This window comes from Panthera tigris, chromosome B3 (assembly GCF_018350195.1).
Source record: "Panthera tigris isolate Pti1 chromosome B3, P.tigris_Pti1_mat1.1, whole genome shotgun sequence".
NCBI lineage: Eukaryota > Metazoa > Chordata > Mammalia > Carnivora > Felidae > Panthera > Panthera tigris.
The window spans coordinates 48,520,815-48,538,323 of NC_056665.1; the positions used below are offsets into that span (position 1 = coordinate 48,520,815).

The 17,509-nt window shown below is 35.9% G+C and overlaps 1 protein-coding gene across 2 annotated transcripts in view; it reads left to right on the forward strand.

The window, feature by feature from the left end:
* The window catches only part of NEDD4 (NEDD4 E3 ubiquitin protein ligase), a 134,565-nt gene that overhangs the window by 33,079 nt on the left and 83,977 nt on the right, over positions 1–17,509 (forward strand). The gene's annotated exons all lie outside the window — the stretch shown is intronic.

Sequence of the window (17,509 nt, forward strand, 5' to 3'; positions counted from 1 at the left end):
ATCCTCAATGGGGAAAAACTGAGAGCTTACCCCTAAAGTCAGGAACAAGACTGACACATGAAAACATGCTCAACATCACTCATCATCATGGAAATACAAATCAAAACCACAATGAGATACCACCTCACACCTCTCAGAATGGCTAACATGGACAACTCAGGCAACAACAGATGTTGGCAAGGACATGGAGAAAGAGGATCTCTTTTTCACTGCTGATGGGAATGCAAACTGGTGCAGCCACTCTGGAAAACAGTATGGAGGTTCCTCAAAAAGTTAAAAATAGAACTGCCCTACAATACAGCAATTGCACTACTAGGTATTTATCCAAGGGATACAGGTGTGCTGTTTTGAAGGGGCACATGCACCCCAATGTTTATAGCAGCACTATTGACAATAGCCAAAGTATGGAAAGAGCCCAAATATCCATCGATGGATGAATGGATAAAGAAGATGTAACACACACACACACACACACACACACACACACATACACACACACACACACAATGGAGTGTTACTCAGCAATCAAAAAGAATGAAATCTTGCCATTTGCAATTACATGGATGGAACTAGAGGGTATTATGCTAAGTGAAATTAGTCAGACAAATATATGTCTTCACTCATAAGAGGAATTTAAGATACAAAACAGATGAACATAAGGGAAGGGAAGCAAACATAATATAAAAACAGGGAGGGGGACAAAACATAAGAGACTCTTAAATATAGAGAAAAGGGTTGCTGGAGGGGTTGTGGGAGGAGGGGATGGGCTAAATGGATAAGGAGCATTAAAGAATCCACTCTGGAAATCATTCTTGCGCTACATGCTAACTAACTTGGATGTAAATTAAAAAGTAAATATAGTATTAAAAAATATGAAGGTACCATAAAAAAAATGAGCCTATTTTGCACTACCAAATGGATATTTAAGTTTGAACACAAACAACATAATTCAAATCAATAAACATTGAATAAATGCTGAAAAAAAGCATCTAAAATTATTTTACGTACAACGAACCTCAACAATATGACCAGTTCTCAAAAGGAGAGACAATCAACAAGTGCCAATACCAAGATGATGCAGATATTGGAATTACCAGTAAAACAGCTGTATTATATTAAAGCAGCTATTATAATCATTATAATTATGCTCCATTATATGAAGGTAAACAGTCTTGAAATGAATGGGAAAATAGATATTCTCACATATTAAAAACTAAAAACGAATGAAATAGAAATATTAGAACTTAAGAATATAAAATCTGAAATTTAAAAAATCATTGAATGAGTTCAGTATCAGAATGAAGATAACAGTGAAAAGAATTAGTGAACTTGAAGATAAGCAGTAGAAATGATCTAATCTGAAGAACAGAAAATAAAGATTAAAAAAATTAATAGAGTCTTAGGGACCTATAAACAATATTAAAAGAGCCTAATATTTGGGTCATTGAAGTCTTCGAAGAAGAAGAAAAAGGCATTGGTAGAAAAAAATATTTGAAGAAATAACTACCAAAATTTACAAATTTAGTGAAAGAAATGCATTTATAGTCTAAAGAAGTTCAGCAAAACCCAAAGAGAGTTTATGCAAAGAAAACCATGCACAGACACATCATAATCAAGTTGCTGGAACCAAAGATAATGAAGAAAATTTGAAAACAGGGAAAATGGTACATTATGTATAGAGGTATAATGACTTAAAAAGCTAAATATTTCTCTTCAGAAACTATGATGAAACGGCATAATTAAGGTAGCAAAGGAAGAAACAACAGTCAACTCAGAACTCTATATCCAATGAAAATATCCCTCAGGAATGATAGTGTAATAAAGGTATTCTAAGCTGAGGAAAAATAAGAGAATTTACTGCCAATAGACATACTCTAAAGAAAATGCTAAAGGAAATTACTTAGGTTGAAGGTAAATTATATCAGATGTAAATTTTACTTCAGAAATGAAGAAGCAATAGAATAAGTATTGGTTATTATACTATCTTTCCCTCTTGAGTTCTTTAAAATATTTATGACTATTGAAAGGAAAAATTAAAACACTAGTGGGATTTATAATTTAGGTAGATATAATACATATTACAACCAAAATATAAATGAGTGAAGATAAAGTAACCTTTTTGTTATAGGGTTTCTACATATTATGTCAAGAGGCTTAATACTAACTTTGAGTGGGCCATGAAAAGTTAAGTATGTATATTGTAATCCCTAGTGCAACCACTAGAAAGTAATAGATATAGCCCAAAAAACAATAACAAATAAAAAACAGTAAATTCATCAAGATGCCACAGAACCTACAGACATTAAATGGATAGTAAGGGATACTATGAATTCTGTGCCCATAAATTCAGTAACTTAGATGAATGGACCAATTCCTTTAAAGATACATAGTACCAAAACTTTAAGAAGAAATAAATTATCTGAAAAATTCTGCAACTCTTAAAGAAATTGCTTTTGAAGTTAAAAACCTTCCAAGAAAGAAAACTTAAGGCCCAAGTGTTTTCACTGCTGAATTCTATCACATATTTAAGGAATGAATGATTCTAATTCTACACAATGTCTTATCAAAAATAGAGGAGAGAACATGTCCCAATTCATTTATGAGGCCAGAATTACCCTGATCCCAAAACCAAATGAATATTTTATAAGAAAATAAAACTGCTAACCATTAACCTTCATGACTATAGCCATTTTGTGGTAAGCTTACTAAATTGGGCCCCTTCCATTTTGAAAAGGCCAGTAATTTGTTGTCCAATTACTTCTGTGTGTGGGTTTGCCTTTCCAGTCTGCAGAACCTGAGCCAGCACAAGTGTCTGGGGGCTTACAAAATGCATGTTTTATAGGGATAGAAATCTACATAACATTTCATCCTTCCAGGGGACTCAATTTCTAGAGAAAGAGATGTAGGAATGAACTCATGACCATGGGATCCATTGGTTACATCACCTGCGACGTCATCCATAAGCAAGCAACCTTATAGCACACTAGAATGTCCTACTGATGGCACAGGCAATAGTCTGCAAAGATGGGGTGCCAGTTTATTCACTAAAGCAGAGACTTCAACATGATGCTCTGTCTGCAATAGAAAGTATGCATGGGTCCAGGAACAAAGGGGTAGAAGTAGGAGTGGCCCCACTTCTCATCATTTCCAAAGACCCACTAAAGGATTATGTGCTCTAGAGAGTTCTAGAGAACTCTGGACTTTACTAAGTTAGAGGTCCAAGTTCCCAAAAGAAAGCACACTCAATCCAAGGGACATAGTGAGTCCCATCAAACCACAGTTTACTGCTGTAGCCAGGGCACTCTGGACTTCTTGTGCTCAGAAACCAGCGGGTGACTGGGGCTATTAACTTGGTTGAGTTTGCATCTACAGTCATTCTCCAAAGTTTGTCTGGATTCTGCAGGGACCAGACTGGAGAATTAAATGAACCTATTATAGGAACCACCCATGTATCATTTAGGTCCTTAGTAGTGATACTAATCTTTGATATTCACAGCAGGTTGCACGATTTTTGTTTTATAAAAACAGCTTTTATTAAGATATAATTCACATAACATACAATTCACCCCCTCAAAGTATACCATTCAGTGGTTTTTAGTATATTCAAAAAGTTGTGCAGCCATCAACAAAATCAATTTTTAGAACATTTTCATTAGCCCAAAAAAAAATCCCATGCCCACTAGCTGTCACTCCCCATTTTTTCCCAACACTTGCCCTTCTTCCCAGGCAACCACCAACCTACTTTCTGTCTCTTAGATTTGCCTCTTTGAGCCATTTCATGTAAATGGTTTCATACAATACGTGGTTTCCAAGTTTTAACCATGTTATAGTGTGCATCAGTACTTCATTTTTTAAATTGCCAAATAACATTCCACTGTATGGATAACCACACTTTATTTATCCATGCATCAGTTGATGGACATCTAGGTTGTTTCTACTTTTTAACTGTTAAGAATAACGTGTGGACATATATTTTCATTTGAAAGTATATACCTAGGGGTAGGATTGCTGGATCACATGAGGAATTGCCAGACTGTTTTCCAAGTGGCTGTACCTCTTTACATGCCCACCAACAGTGTATGAGTTTTGAGTATGAATTTTGATTTCTCCGCATCCTTGATAACACTTGTTATTATCTCTCTTTTTTTTTTTTTTAGAGAGAGAGAAAAAGAGTGCATGTCTGTATGTTCATCGGGGAGGGGCACAGGGAGAGAGAGAGGAGAAAGAGGGGGGGCAGAATCTCAAGCAGGCTCCATGCCCAGCATAGAGCCTGATGCAGGGCTCTATCTCATGACTGTGAAATCTTGAACCAAAATCAAAAGTCGGACTCTTAACAGACTGATCCCCTCGGGTGCCCAACAACACTTGTTATTATCTTTTTATGTTAGCCCCCCTAGTGGGTGTAAAATGGTATCTCATGGTTTTCATTTGCATTTCTGTGATGACCAATGATGTTGGTCAATGGCTTTTTGGCCATTACATATCTTCTTTGGAGAAATGTTTGTTTATATTCTTTGCCCATTTTATAATTGGATTATTTGTCTTTTTGTTACTGAGTTGTCAGGTTCTTTGTATTTTCAGATACAAGTCCCTTGTCAAATACACGATTTGCAAAATTTTTCTCCTGTGGGTTGTGTGTTTTGATTTTATTGATGGTATTATTTAAAGCACAAAAGCTTTTAATTTTGAGGATGTTCAGTTTATTTTTTCTTTTGCTGTTTGTGTTTTTGTTGTCATATCTATTCAATGTTGTTTTAGATTTATTACTTTGACCAGAGGGAGGACAGTTTCAGAGGCTTCCACTTGGCCTTCTCACTTTGATAGCTCTTATCCCACAAGCCCATGGATTCACTGTGGTGGTAGTGGTGGTGAGGAGATCCAAGTTCCAGTATGTCAGTCCCAATTTTACATTTGAAAACAAGAAAAATGACTATTGGGTGGATCACAGAACCAGTGGACTCAGTTTAAGCTGAATTTTAGCCAGGGCATTTCCCCAGCACACCACTGAAGAAGTCTTTAGGTATTGAGCCACTGCCTTATGCCAGTGACTTTATGTGTCCCACATTCTTCTCAGGATGGGGAGCTCCTTGCCATTAGGTAAGTGTGAGCTGGTCCTAAAACCCTACCACCCATACCATTTGTGTGGTTTAGGTCCTCTAAGAAACAGACACTCAGATGAGAATAGATACGCAAGAGGTTTTGGGGGGAAGCACATGTGAAGCTTAAAGAGGGAGGACACACATACGGGAAGAGCCTTCTGATCATCATGCAGCCCTAACACTTGTGCAAGGAGGGGAAAAAGGATTGGTAAGAAGAGCCCCACATTGCAGCACAGTTCTGAGAAAGTCTCATCCAAGCTGCCAGAGAGTTTCCCAGGAAAGATTGTTAGAGAAATCCTGTGTTGGGCATGAATGGCCAGGCTCTAAATCCCTGCTGTGCCCAGTCTTTGGGAGTAGGCAGGGAGAACACAATGGGTAGATTCAAAGGTGCATGGTCACTTGGGAGCTGTCAATCAGCAATGCACGTTCTCTTGAAAGAGATCCAAGTAGCTCATCTCTGGCCATTAGAGTTATGATGTTTAAGGATTCATATTGTCATCCTCAGAGCAGCCACTAAAAAATTAAAATGGAAACTTATAGGTAAAACTCCAATAAAGGAAATAAAATGAAATACCAAGAAATACCTGATTAATAATTTTTTAAAAAGAGAAAAGGAAAGAAAAGAGGAATGAAGGAAAAATAGAAATAGAAAGACGATGGTCGTAAAGCCAACCATATCAATAAGTGCCAAAAAAAAAAAAAAAAAAGCAAGGTTCAACCATAGACTCTTAATAGGAGTCACTCTTTGAGTATAAAGACACATTAAAAGTAAAAGTACAGAAAAAGATACACCATTCAAACACCATGCCAAAAAAAAAAAAAAATCCTCATATGGCTGTATTAACATTAGGTAAGTAGACTTCAGGATGAAAAGTATTCCTAGAGATAAGCAGGGACATTGGACATTTCATAATCATAAAAGGGCTTATTCATCAAGAAAAGATGTCTGATAAAGGAGCTTCAAAATTATAAAGCAAAAATTGAAAGACATAGGGAAATAAATTCAGAATAGTTGAAGATTTCATCACTCTTCTCTCAATAGTGATAAACTAGACAAAAATGTCAGTAAATACATAAACAATTTGAACAACCTATCAGTCAACCAATTTAGCATGTATGGAAGACTACATCTAATACCTGAAGAATATATATTCTTTTTATATGCCTATGGAACATTCACTAAGGTAGACTATATATTGGGCCATAAAACAAGTCTGAATACATTTAACAGACTTAAGATTCAACATGTCTCTGAAAATAGAATTCAGTGATACAAATATACCTGAGGAATCTGCAAATATTTGGAAATTAAGCAACATAATTTTAAATAAGCCATGGATCAACAAGGAAATCATAAGGAAAATTACAAAACATTTTAACTTGATTATTAAATCCAAACATTATCAAAATATGAGATGAGCACATTCAGTGCTTAGAGACAAATTTACACCTTTAAGTGCTTATATACAAAAGAAGAAAGACTTAAAACCAGTGATCTAAGTTTCTATCTTAGAAAACAAAATATAGGGAAGGAAATAAGAATGGGAATCAATGAACTAGAAAATGGATAAAAAGTCAAGAAAATAAATGAAACCAAACATGCTTCTTTGAAAAGATTAATAGAATTGATATACTACAGCTAGCTCAAATAAGAGAAGTTCAAATGACCATTATCAAGAATGAAAGGAGTATCCTATAGATATAATAATAATAATAATAATAATAATGATGATGATGATGATGATGTAATATGAACAACTTTGTGGCAATAATTTTAACTGAGCGCAAATGGAAAACTTCTTTAAAAGCCAAAAATATATCAGAGCCAGCATTAGAAAGAATGCTTGAAAGTCGGTACTACTTTTGAATTAGAGATGTTACCACAAAAATAAAAAAGAAGACTATTTCTAAATGATAGAGCAGGCTTAGGAACTTCTTGTCTTTTACTCACTGTTTCTTTTACTAGAATTTCACTATTACCAAATGTCTCAGCCAGCATTACTTTACTCTGGGACCATAGGCTGCACATTTATTTCCAACAGACCTTTGCAAATATATTGCAAGAACGACCAGAAAAATCTGTATAGATGAATGCTGATTCATCACAGCTAGACTAGAACTGACAACACATGGTGATTTAGTATTTTCTGTCGAAAGGACGTTATTATGTGTGGTCCTCTGTTTTTCTCTTTGTCATTTATATCATTATACATAGCACAAAATATTTTCAATTGAATGTATTCACATAAAATATTTATTGAGATAATATAAATACAGTCAAAACTTGGTTATTTGGCATTTAACCAATGGAAATTTTGGTCAGATGTTGAAGGGAGCCTTTACATCTTTGAGAAAATATGAGGTTCAAAAAAAGTTTTTGTGGAGAATTGTTATTAGTAGGTCAACAAACAGGAAAGACTCCAAATTGAAGTTAGTGCTTAATAGCAAATTATAGTGAAACCTGCACTTACAGTTGCTCAGATGAGACTAAGGGAGGCAGGTTACAGGAGGGGAAAACATCAGGCAAGTAAGGTAACAATGTACACATTGTATGAGCATAGTGCATGAGCATTTGAAAAGACAGCTCACTCCATTCCTCATATTCCCATGGTGCTTCGTTTGTATCCTTAGTAGTCATACTCATCATATTATACAGTTGACCCTTGAACAGCATGAGTTTGAACTGTGGGTCCACTTATGTATGGATTTTTTTTTAAAATGTGGTACAGTACTATAAATGTATTTCCCTACCTTGCAATTTTCTTAATAACATTTTCTTTCCTACAGCTTGCTTTATTATAAGAATACAGTATATAATACATACAAGGTACACAAAAAACAATAAGCACATTTATTATCTTGATTTATGTTTGTGTTACCCATAAGCCTTCTGGTCAACAGTAAGCTCTTAGTAATTGAGTTTTGAGGGAGTCAAAAGTTATATGCAGATTTTCAAATGCACCCCTAACTCCCATGTTGTTCACCGGCCAACTGTATTTACGTAATGTGTATATGTTCATGCATGTGTTCTGTAGGAAAATATAGATCTCAAAATGTGGGAACACAGGTTCTTTCTGTTGTGCATACTCCGCCAGCCCTGGGTGAACTCTGTGTTTGTTTGAGTCTGAGGAGCCCTTTTATGAGCATGTTACTTGTTTGTCAAAGTTGCCTTTCAAAGTAGTACAATTTTCCTTTTATCTATCTGCCTAGTAGAGACTCTGGTTCTGGAAATTCTGACAAATGAAGCAATTATAAATATTTTCTGTATCATTATTTATATTTATATATAATATGTATTATATATATTTTAAAGTTTACATATTTTGAGAGACAGTGTGTAAGCGAATGGGCTAGGGCCAGGGAGAGAGGGAGAGAGAATCTAAAGCAGGCTCCACATTGTCAGTGCAAAGCCTGATGCGGGGCTCAAACCCATGAACCCTGAGCTGAAGTCAGATGCTTAACCAACTGAGCCACCCAGGCGCCCCTGTATTACATATATATATTGAGAGAAATAACAATCAGCTGTAATTTAATCACCATAAAACCACCACTGTGCGATCTTCCTGTATTGTTTCCTATGTATCTTTATGCATATATTTATACTCCTCACCTCTACATACACACAAAAAATTGGTGTGATAGTTTTCTATATTTGTTTCCAGGCACTTTGCTGATGCTTGCTAATGAGATGACCACAGTCCCTACCCTCAACAAAGCTCACTGTCTACTGTGGACTCCTATGAACATCCTTCTCAAAATAATTGCCAGTGTACTGAGCATTATGAAAGGAAAAACACCAGAAGCTAGGGAGTGAACACCAGGGAGATATTAGGGAATTTAGGGAATGATGTCAGGAATGTCAGGGAGATATTAGGGAAGTCTCCTCTCTGCAGAAGTGTACCATTTAGGATGCTTTAGGGGGTTAAGTAACATACTTGAAGTAACAACTAATATTGGCTTAAACAATATGCACATTTATTATCTCTAATAATAAGGATCATACATAGAGGAATGGGGTTACTGCAGCATCTGGACAGTCATGTGTGACCCAGCCTCTCTGAGATTCTCTTAGCTTTCTGTCCAGGCTACAAGATGCTTGCAGCAGCTCCAGACATCATAGCCTCACACGATCATGTCTGTAGATAGAAAATGGAGAGAGTTTTCCAACATGTGTCTCTTAAAAAAGTGAAGTACCCTTTTCAAAAAAGCTCCCCCCGGAACTTTGATTCTCATCTCATGGGCTACAATTGTCTCATATATGTATTTCTAACCCAGTCTTTGATAAGGAGAATGGAATTACCACGACGCTTAGAAGAATTAGGATGCAGGCCCTGGGGATGGGGAGTGACCATCTATCCCTGACACACATTGTCATCCACTATTTGAATAAAATCAGAATCCTGTTAGCTAGGAAGAAATGGAGGACACCCTAAAGTACTAAGTAAATTATGGTATAGCCACATAATAAAACCCTCATCAGATACTTAAAAAGAAACAGATGTATATGTATTAATAAGGCATTGTTTCAAAATATGCTAAATGAAGGAGCTAAGGCACAGAACACTGTGTGCATGATACACCTATTTGTGTTAAAACAGAAACAAAAAATTGCTTTCTCATATGTTGGTATTTGCATAAAATACTTCTGGAAAGACCTAAGAAAGTGCTGTGTTTTCTCTGAGAGTAGGACAAGGATAAGAGAGTGATTTATTGTTCACTATGTATCTTTTTTAGTGTTTAGATGCCCTCCCATAGCTATGTATCTATAGTTTATTTTTATATTTGTTGATGAAAATTGCTATATAGAGAAAGTAGAGAGACATAAAACACATAAATAAAAATGCCAAGATACTTTCTATTTATATAATGCTGTATGCTTATAAAAAATATCTAATTCATTTAACAGTGTTCTTTTAAAACATTTTTTTAGTTTATTTATTTGTTTTGAGAGAGAGAGAGAGCCAGAGTCAGTGGGGGAGGTGCAGAGAGGGCATCCCAAGCAGGCTCCACACTGCCACCACAGAGCCTGATGTGGGGCTCAAACCCACAAACCTTGAGATCATGACCTGAGCTGAAATCAAGAGACGGATGCTTAACCGACTGAGCCAGCCAGGCACCCCTACACAGTTTTATTTTAAGATGTACTAATATCATATGTCCACACAAAAACTTGCACATGAATGTTCATCACATCATTAATCATTATAGTCAAAAAGTCGAAACAGCTCAAATGTCCATCAACAGATGAATGGATACACAAAATGGGGTATATGCATGCAATAGGATATTTTGCAGCTGTAAAAAGAAATGAGGTACTGATAACATGCTACGAAACGGGTGGACCTCGAAAAAGCAAGAAACCAATTAAAAAATATCACATATTATATGATTCCATTTATATGAACTGTCTAGAATAGGCAAATTTATAGAGACAGAAAATAGATTGGAGGTTGCCTGAGACTGGGGTGGTGGAGGGAAAGTTAGGGGTGACTGCTAAAGGGCATGAGGTTTACTTTTTGAGGTGATGAAAATGTTCTAAAATTGTGACAGTAGTTGTACACTATGAAAATACTAAAAACCATTAAATTGTACATTTTCAATGGGTCAATTGTATGGTATGTGAAATATATCTTAATAAAGCTACGTTTTAAAAATGTATGTGCATTGCTTTTTTCCTGCATCTACTTGTAGAATTTCCAGGAACATTACTTCAGATTCTTTATGAACCCTGTAGAGTAAATTGACACTTATCAATATCTTTGTTGTTCTTTGAAAAAATTTGGCTACTCTTCTGCCAAATTTTTCTCTCTACTGTTTTATGTATTTATAGACCTACATGCTTATTCTTGATTTTCAAAAAATCTATCATCAGCATTTTAATTTTTGTCTCTCCTGCTTTTACCCTTCCCAAAATATGACGCTATAAACTATTTTTTGTGACCATAGCTTTACTCCTTTTTTTAATAAATTAAAAACACGATCTCATCAAAGAATTCACACATAGCTTTAAAATGAGATCGTATATTGGGGCGCCTGGGTGGCTTTGTCGGTTAAGCGTCCGACTTCGGCTCAGGTCATGATCTCACGGTCGGTGAGTTCGAGCCCCGCGTCAGGCTCTGTGCTGACAGCTCAGAGCCTAGAGCCTGTTTCAGATTCTGTGTCTCCCTCTCTCTGACCCTCCCCTGTTCATGCTCTGTCTCTCTCTGTCTCAAAAATAAATAAACGTTAAAAAAATTTTAAAAATAAATAAATAAAAAAAAATAAATAAAATAAAATGAGATCGTATAAAGGGGCTATAATGGAAAGTGGTAGACTCTAGAGCCCCAACTTCCTTCACCCTATCCCTACTTCCCAGGAGGAACCACTTTTTAACTGTTGTTTGTTATTCTGGCCATTATTCCCATATTGCTGAATTGCCTGCACATCCATGTCCCAATCTGACCTCAAGCTATGACAGATGAATAAACAGCCAACTTATGTTTGGCTGATAGTTTGGCCCCTCTTGGGATTCTAGGTTGAAAATAATTTTTCCTTAGAAACTTGAGGGCATGGCTTCATGATAACATCGTTGAGCAGCGTGTTGCTGTTGAAAAGTCTGATTCTAGTTCCTTTGGTGGTGGTTCTTTTTCTGTGAAACATTTGACAATTATCTTTATCCAGTGTTTTAAAATTTCACAGTGATATGCCTTGTATGTACAGCTTTAAAAATCCATTATTGTGCTGGGCCTTTGGTAAGCATTTCAATTTAAAGACTCCTGTTTCCCTTCAGCTCTGAAAATGTTTATGTAAAGAATTTCTTTAATAGTTTTCTTCTCTCTGTATTATTATTTTGGGTATTCCAACTGGTTTGTTGTAGAGTCACCTGGACTAATTCTTTCTCAACCAGAATTCCTCATGTGAACCAAAGAACACAGGAAATGGTTTGAGTGTTTTCTCATACCTTTCAAGGATGGTCTTATCCAGTACCTCGCTAGTTATATAGGAGAGAAATTAATAGATAACATACAGTGAATGTCTTAGGAAACAGGTCTGCAAACTTTTTTTTTAAGAGACATATAGTAAATAAATATTTTAGGTTTATGGGCCTAGAGGCAAAAATTGAGAGTATTATGAAGCTACTTATATATCCATTTAAAATATAACCATTTTAAATATTTTAAAAATTCTTATCTCATAGGCTATTTAAAAAACAAAAAGAAGCAGGTGGCTGGCTGGACTTGACCCACACATAGTTTTCTCAGTTTCTACTTTAGGGTGTTAGAATGTAATTATTTCATTGAAAGAGGATTCAAATAATCCACTTTTTTATTTTCTCTCATACTTTCCTTAACTTAGCTTTTTGTTCTACATTTTGAGAGATTTTTTCAAATGTACCTTAGGTTGCTTATATTTGAATTCAACAGTCATTTTTAGAGCATATTGTTTTTTTATTTTGGCGGGGGGGCGGGGAGAGCAGGGGAGGGACAGGGATAAGGGAGGGGAGAGAGAATCCTAAGCAGGCTCTGCACTGTCATTGGGGCTGGATCCCACAACTTGAGAGATCATGACCTGAGCCAAAATCAAGAATTGGACACCCAACCGACTGAACCACCCAGGTGCCCCTCAACAGTCATTTTTACTTCCAACACCTCTTTGTTCTCTAGTTGTTCCCTTTTTCTAGTATCCTATTTTTGCTTTATGGATGCAAAACTTTCCCAAACATTTCTACTTACATTTTTTTAAGTGTTTTCTTTTTATTTCCTAAATCGTTTCTTTTTCCTTCAGGGACAGTTTTTCTGTGTATACATCTGTGATCTCTGATAACCTAATCATACTTAACAGTGATAGAATAGAAAAAATCACCTACTGCTTCTGTACATAAAAGGCATAAACACTCAACAATTATGTTACATTTTTAGTTCCCATGTAAGTTTTGTATATTAAAACTGGTGGTTGCATTTTTGCAAAACCTATAACTGAAATCAGGCACAAAGAGAAAATGTGTGATAAGTGTGTGTGTGTCTGTGTGTATACCATCCAGAGGGTAAAGTACTATTCAAACATGGTCTCACTGGGGCAGTTGCCCTCTTGCTTCAACCTTCTGCATTGTTTTGAGTTTTCAGCTTCTTCTGCTCTGTTTACTGCTATATCTAGATCTATCAACAGGGTGTAGAAGTGTCTGGAGAGGCTCATTGGGTTCAGATCATGAGGGATCATTCCATGCTCAGTCATTTGGATTTCATCCTTTAGGCTATTGGGAACACCTTTTGAGTAGGGCAGTAAAAATAGCTTAACCAGTCTTTTAGGTAGGTCATTCCAGTTATATAGGAAAGAGAAATTAAAAAGATAAGATAGTAAGATTAGAGAATTCTGTTAGGTAGCAATTAATTAAATGCCAAACCAGGACAGCAGAGGTCTGATTAGATCAGACCTGATACCTATTTTTTTAGCAATATTCCTCAAACATCTACATTATCCACCTTTACTTTGATAGACACTGAGACTTTTGATTTTTCTTCCTCAAAATGTTTTTCATGGCCTTTCTCCCTTCCTACTCTCACTGGGACTGTGTCAGGCAAAGCTTTCATATACACTTCATGCTTGAGTCATAGGAGCAACAGTCCCCACAGGGTTTCTCTTCAGCCCAATTTATTTTGTATATCACTGACAAAATAATATTTATGTATGACCTACATCATGTCATTTTTCTTTTAAAAGCTTCATTTTCTTTCCTACCAATTATGTCCTAACTCCTTTTTGTGTATTTCGGTGCCCTCAGCCTGGCTCTAACCTAAATAATCAAAAATTTTTAACACTTTCTTTTAAGTTTATTTATTTTTTAAGAGAGAGAGAACATGAATAGGGGAGGGTCAGAGAGAGAGGGAGAGAGAGAGAATCTCAAGCAGGCTCTGCACTGCCAACACAGAGCCCAACATAGGGCTCAACCACATGAACCATGAGATCATGATGTGAGCTGAAACCAAGAGTTGTACGCTTAACAGGTGCCTGTCATGGCAGGCACCACTGCCATTTTATAATACAAAAATGTTCTTATCAGTTTGATTTCCTTAGAGCATGCTCATTCTGCCTCCACGTCTTTCTTAATGTGATCTCCTTGCTGTGAATGTTCTCTATATTTTCTTATGCAAATTCTTCCCAACATTGAAATTTCAGCTCAAGTTTCATCTTCTCCCCAAATTCCTCTACATCTTCTTAGAAAAGATTATTGTCTTACACTACTTTCCTATTCCCATGGTGTCTCACCCTTGATTGGGGTTCCCATCCCCGTAGTTGCTCCATGGTCACAGTGTGATTATAAGAGAGTCAGCTGTCCTAACCAAGACAGGAAGAGAAATGCAAAGGGCAAAAGGGACATCTCTCCTAGCTGAGTCAGCCCTATTTAAAGAACTCTCCCAGAAGCCCCATCAAATGACTGCCAGTAGGTTGGCCTCTTTGTCCCTGGGTGTTTATAGAGAAAACAATACATAAAGTACAATGGAGCATTTGATATTTTGATCTAGGTGATGATGACACAGTATCTGTAGATCAAAAGTCATCAAGCTGTGGCCAACAGACACAGGAAAAGATGCTCAACATCACTAATCATCAGGAAAATACCAATCAAAACCACAATGAGATATCATCTCACACCTATCAGAATGACTAAAATCAACAACACAAGACACAAGTGTTGATGAGGATGTGGAGAAAAAGGAACCCTCGTACACTGTTGGTGGGAGTGCACACTGGTGCAGCCTCTGGAGAAAACAGTATGGAGTTTCCTCAAAGTAAAAATAGAATTACCATATGACCCAGTAATTTCACTACTGGGTATTTACCCAAAGAATATGAAAGACATTAGTTCTAAAAGATATATGAACCCTTGTGATTACTGCAGCATATATACAGTAGCCAAAATATGGAAGCAACCCAAGTGTCCATCAATAGAGGAATGGATAAAGAAGATGTGGGGTGTGTGTGTGTGTGTGTGTGTGTGTGTGTGTGTGTGTGTGTAATGGAATATTACTCAGCCATAAAAAAGAATGAAACCTTGCCATTTGCAACAACATGGAGGGAGCCAGACAGTATAATGCAAAGTGAAATAAATGGGTCAGAGAAAGACAAATACCATATGATTTCACTCATAGGTGGAATTTAAGAAACAAAACAAATGAACAAAGAAAAAAAAAGAAAACAGAAAAACAGACTTTTAAGACTGTTAAAGAATAGAGAACAAACTGAGGGTTGATAGAGGGAGGTGGGTGGTTGATGGGCTAGATGGGTGATTGGTCCTAGGAACGCACTTGTGATGAGCACTGGGTATTGTATGTAAGTGATTAATCACTGAATTCTACTCCTGAAACTAATATTGCACTGCATGTTAACTAACTAAAATTTAAATTAAAATTTAAAAAAATTAAAAAATAAGATATTAGTTGAAAAAATAAAAACAGACTCTGAAATATAGAGAACAAACTTATGGTTACCAGAGGGAGGGTGGGTGAGAGGATGGGTGAAAGAGGTGAAAGGGATTTAAAGTACCCTTATAGATGAGCAGTGAGTAATGTATAGAATTGTCAAATCACTATATTTTACATCTGAAACTAATATAACACTGTATGTTAACTATACTGAAATTAAAATTAAACAATTTTTTTCAATGGGCCAAATATCAAGAAAAGTACTAAGAAAAATAGAAACATAATTGAAAAAAAATTGGTAAGAATGAAGAGAATCCAAGTAAATTAACTGAATAAATGTGTATCAAACTTTGCTGTCTAATATCAAAAAATGCAACTTTTGTTAACTTGCCATTGGAGTACTTTACGTATCTTGCTCTAAATGAGGCCACTATGAAAATTTCAAAAATAAAGACCACATTTACTTTTAATAATTCCTTCTTTTCACTAGTATGTATTTTGTATATTTTAATGGTATTTAAAAATTATTTATGTATTTATTTTGAGAGAGACAGTGACACAGAATAGGGGAGGGGCAGAGAGAGAATCCCAGGCAGGCTCCATGCTCAGCTTAGAGCCCGACTCAGGGCTTGACCCCATGACCCTGAGAGCATGTCCGGAGCCAAAATCAAGAGTTGGACACTCAACTGACACAGCTACCCAGGCACCCCTTAATGGCATTTTTTATATATGCTTATTGCAGTTGTATCTTCATTGTAAACACTAAATGATATGGATTGAACCTGTAGTCCTACCTAATGCTTTCTCCTATGAAATATATATATTTTTAATGTTAATACAATTACTTGTTTTTACTTTTTGGATCATTTACCTCAAAATTTTCTTTTTTTTTTTAACTTTGAGAGGCTGTATAACTTAGTAATTAAGAGCATATAGTTTGAAATTAGTCTGCCTAGATTAAAATAAGAATTCTACCTCTTGGGGCGCCTGGGTGGCTCAGTTGGTTAAGCGTCCGACTTCAGCTCAGGTCACGATCTCACGGTCCCGGAGTTCGAGCCCCGCGTCGGGCTCTGGGCTGATGGCCCAGAGCCTGGAGCCTGCTTCCAATTCTGTGTCTCCCTCTCTCTCTGCCCCTCCCCCGTTCATGCTCTGTCTCTCTCTGTCTCAAAAATAAATAAACGTTAAAAAAAAAATTAAAAAAAAAAAAAGAATTCTACCTCTTGATAATTCTTAGAAAAAGAAGTCATAAGACTGTGTATTTAAGGTTAGTAAATTTTATACTTTACTGAATGTATCCTATACTTCAGTTTTAAAAAATTAATGCCTCTCTCCCCCAAGAGTGGTACAATGTGGTGACCCTGAGTATGCTGCTGCAGGTAAAATTAAGATTATGTTCTCAGAAGGACATAAGGGAGACTGGACATTGGCTTAGGTATCTAAATATATTTTTCACACTTATTGGACCTTTTGCTGAAGACTGTCAATATTTTTAACATGTAAACCAAAGTTTTAAAATATCACAGTGTTTAATGTAATGTATTTATTCTCATAGGGAAAAAATAAACTTAAATGTGAGAATTTTTTGTATGTCATCTTAATCTCTGGTATAAAAATTATTAAAGATTTTCTTCATATTTGATATTTAGTAGATATTAACTCGATGTCGAAATATCTCAGCAAACATGAAAGCATCAGCTTTGAAAAATAAAATACTGCACATTAATTTTTATTTATAAGTGAAAACTAAGTGTTTACTTTTTGACTGCTTGTGTCTATGTAGTAGAAGCAACAAATGGTTCTATAAAGTCATTACTAAAAAGGATTCAGAAAACTAGTTTCCATAAAGTCAGTATCCACTTTGGGTAGTTCTACCTTGATAAATGAGAAGTCAGTAAATAAAATTTATAATAAGTTAAAACATAACCCATATATAAATATATATATGTATATATATTTAAGTTTATTTATTTTGAGAGAAAGAGAGAGAGTGTGCACACAGGGGAGGGGCAG